Source organism: Mus caroli, unplaced genomic scaffold (genome assembly GCF_978045245.1).
Source record: "Mus caroli unplaced genomic scaffold, Mus_caroli_1 scaffold_22, whole genome shotgun sequence".
Taxonomy (NCBI): domain Eukaryota; kingdom Metazoa; phylum Chordata; class Mammalia; order Rodentia; family Muridae; genus Mus; species Mus caroli.
Genome location: NW_028227277.1, coordinates 13,940,325 through 13,944,297, shown reverse-complemented (window position 1 = coordinate 13,944,297; position 3,973 = coordinate 13,940,325).

Genomic DNA, 3,973 nt, shown 5'->3' with positions numbered 1-3,973 from the left:
GAAACCAACTAGGTATGGAAATAAATATCTCCTAGTTTTTATAGACACCTTCTCGGGATGAGTCGAAGCGTTCCCCACCAAGAAAGAAATGGCTAATGTAGTGGTCAAGAAGATACTTGAAGAAATCCTTCCCCGCTTTGGGATACCTAAGGTAATGGGGTCAGTCAATGGACCTGCCTTCGTCTCCCAGGTAAGTCAGGGATTGGCCAGGCAACTGGGGACAAATTGGAAAATACATTGTGCATACAGACTCCAGAGTTCAGGACAGGTAGAGAGGATGAACAGAACGCTAAAGAAGACTCTGAATAAAATAGCCTTAGAATCCAGCGGAAGTGATTGGACAGCCGTTCTCCCTTATGCCTTGTTCAGGGTTCGAAATACACCTGGACCCCTTGACCTAACTCCATTTAAGTTAATGTTTGGGGCGTCCCCACCCATTTTTATGACTGTAGGGGATAGGAATCGCCCGGATGTGTCTTTCTCTCCTTGTAGTATTTTGGCTCGATTAAAAGCTCTCAAAATAGTAAGAAAAGAGGTCTGGGAACAGCTAAAAGAAACCTATGTTGCTGGTGACACACAGGTGCCCCACCAGTTTGAAGTAGGAGACGCAGTCCTGGTGAGGAGACACCAAGCGGGAAACCTAGATCCGAGGTGGAAGGGACCCTACTTGGTGCTACTGACAACGCCCACCGTGGTCAAAGTGGAAGGAATCCCCACTTGGGTCCATGCATCCCACGTCAAGAGAGCACCCCCTGGAGTCAGCCATGATGAGTGGACTTTGGAGTAGACTACTAACCCTTTTAAGTTGTGCCTGCTTCATAGGAGCAATCCCAAATGACTTCAACCCCCCACAGTCCTGTTGAACAAATGTGGGAGGTACTCAATGAGGGGGGTAGGGCTGTATGGACAATCGCCAAGGTACACCCTCTGTGGACTTGGTGGCCTGATCTTTTCCCTGACATCTGTAAGTTGGCTATAGGAGCCCCTACTGGATGGGACTTGGAGGGGTACTCTGACATTCAGAGGGCACCTTTAACACCCAGTCCGTACGTAGAAAAACATTCGAGAGACCCATGGGGTGGTTGCTCTAACCAAAGGGATAGAAGTATGCTTCGAACCCATCCCTTCTTTGGCTGTCCCGGGCCCCACCAAAGTCAATCCCTTAATCCAACATGTGGAGGTAAGGCTGACTTCTTTTGCAAGAGCTGGGGTTGGGAGATTTCAGGTACAGCCAACTGGAAGCCCTCCTCAAGCTGGGAATATATTAGAGTAACAGCCAACTATTCCCTAGCGTCTTATGTACCTGGAGGATTTGACCTAGATGAGTGTACTGACTGGTGCCATCCGCACCATGTCACCTTTACTGAACATGGGAAAAGAGCTCTGGGATGGACAAAAGGGTATACCTGGGGTCTTAGGATTTACAAGTAAAGATATGATGAGGGATTATTGTTCACTATCAGATTAATAATAGAGACCCCCTACAATCCTTTAGGCCCCCCAACCAAGTCCACACCCTTCACCCATACTATTACTCAGCGTACTCCATTGATTGCAGACCACCTTAGTATGGCTGCTATCACCCAACCTCCCACTCCTCAGATACCTCTAACTATTACCACTGAGATTCCTTCAACAAGACAGAGGATGTTTAACCTACTGAGAGGAGCTGTTTATGCCCTTAATAGAACTGATCCAAGGGCTACTGAGGACTGCTGGCTATCCCTGTCCTCGGGTCCGCCTTATTATGAAGAAATTGCCTTCAATGGAGATTTCAACAGAATCAGCAGCCATAATTCCTGCTCTTGGGGAACAGGACAAAAACTGACCCTGACTGATGTATCTGTGAGGAGTCCAGGTCTCTGTATAGGCACCCCAATTTCCACACACAAACACCTATGCAGACAAATTCAGTCTGTGTCCAGAATGGAAGCTAATTACTATCTTGTATCTTCCCCGGTTGGATGGTGGGCTTGCAATACAGGACTTACTCCCTGTGTATCAACTAAGGTTTTTAATTCAACTCATGATTTTTGTGTCATGATCTAGCTGTTACCCCGCATATATTATCACCCTGCATCCAGTTTAGAAGAAAGCTATGCTGGCCGGTGGTCGAAAAGAGAACCAATTACTTTAACCCTGGCTGCATTCATGGGAATAGGTATGGCAGTAGGAGTGGGGACAGAAGTGTCAGCTTTGATAGAAGGAAGACAGGGAATTCAGTCTTTGAGGGATGCTGTCAATGAAGACCTAACGGCAATAGAAAAGTCCATTGATGCTTTAGAAAAATCTTTGACCTCCCTGTCTGAGGTAGTTTTGTAGAACAGGAGAGGCCTTGATTTGTTGTTCCTAAAATAAGGAGGACTGTGTGCCGCCCTTAAAGAAGAGTGCTGCTTCTATGCAGATCATACAGGAAGAGTTAGAGACTCTATGCAGAAACTGAGAGAAAGATTAGAGTGAAGGAAATGGGAATGGGATGTTCAAAGTGGGTGGTTTGAGACGTGGTTTGAATTATGACCATCTTGGATAACTTCTTTGATTTCCACTGTAGCTGGACCAATCCTTATGATATGCTTAGCTTTAGTTTTCGGCCCCTGTATAATAAATAGAGGAATGGCTTTCATCCAGAGTAGAATTGATACAGTAAAACTCATGGTTCTTCAGAGACAATATCAACATATAGTTCAGGTAAATGAAGAGTTAGGGGACACCAATCCCTAAAATTCTATGATTAGAATTAGTCTAAACAGAAGAAGAGGGGAATGAAAGGAAATAGAACTTGAGACCTGTGATTCATGTAATGTATGTCAAATAGCCCAAAGAGTTGTTTGTGAGCTTTGAAACCTGGGGCTGAGAACACAGAAGAACAGACCAAGACATGCCCGGGCAGGCCCATTGCCTCCCTATCTCCCACCCCTCTGACCTCAGGCTGCTAATGTTTAAATGGACCAATCATGTGAAACCGTGCCAATTCCTCCCCCAGCCTCACTCTTTTTCTATAAAAACACCTAGCTTCCAAGCCTCGTGGTCTAATCCACTGTCTCCTGTGTGAGATGTGTGGATCTCCGCCATTAAAATACCTCTTGTTGTTACATCAAGTCGTTGTGTTCTATTCGTGATTCTTGGGTGCACGCTGAATCGGGAGTTGAGTGGGGGTTTCCCCACTAGGTTCTTTCACATCCTCATGACCTAAGGTCCTTTTTGCAGCCTCAAGCAAATGACTAACACATTCACTAAAGTCTTCTTGGGTTCCTTGAATGATTTTAGTTAAAGGGGAAATAATGGAACCTTTCATAGGAATAGCATGCCAAGTTCCCAATGTTGTGTTAGCAGTTTAAGCCAAGAGACCCACTGGGCAATTTCTGCCTGGCCTTAGCTAAATATTTTTCTTGACCAGAAAGCTTTTCCAAGGTACAGTCAGTCCAGGCACTGGAGGGTTTTTCTGATTATCTACTGCAATGGTCTGGCACCTATTGAGGAAATCAACCCTCCATGAGAAAAACTATCCTCGAGTTAACACAGTTTAAATCTCTTTGATCCAATCACTACTGGGAGGGCTTCTAGGAGTGAAAGCATATAAGGGGCAGATTGACCATAAGTTCTAACCGCAGAGTTACGCTCTTTTAAGTCTTGAAAACTTAGCTTACGAAACTCTGTCTGTTGAATAGGGACAGTTAATTCTTCTTCTTGATTTCTACTTCATTATCACTCTCATAATCTTCTCCACCCTCGCTGTTAGTGTCTACAGAGAAATTGGCATGGGGCACTTCTAAAGGTCCTATTTCTGCAGAAGGAGATTTGGCACAGGTGGCTGGGGGCTGCTACTCCGCCATAGAAGTGGGCAGGTCACAGCTAGCAGTTCTCTTGGAGCGAGTCATTACAAGGAAAGCCAATGTTTTGGTTTTTATGGCTCACTGAGCTTTCTTTTTTATGCCTCCTGAAACTGCGGCTGGAGGAGGAACAAGGATAGTAT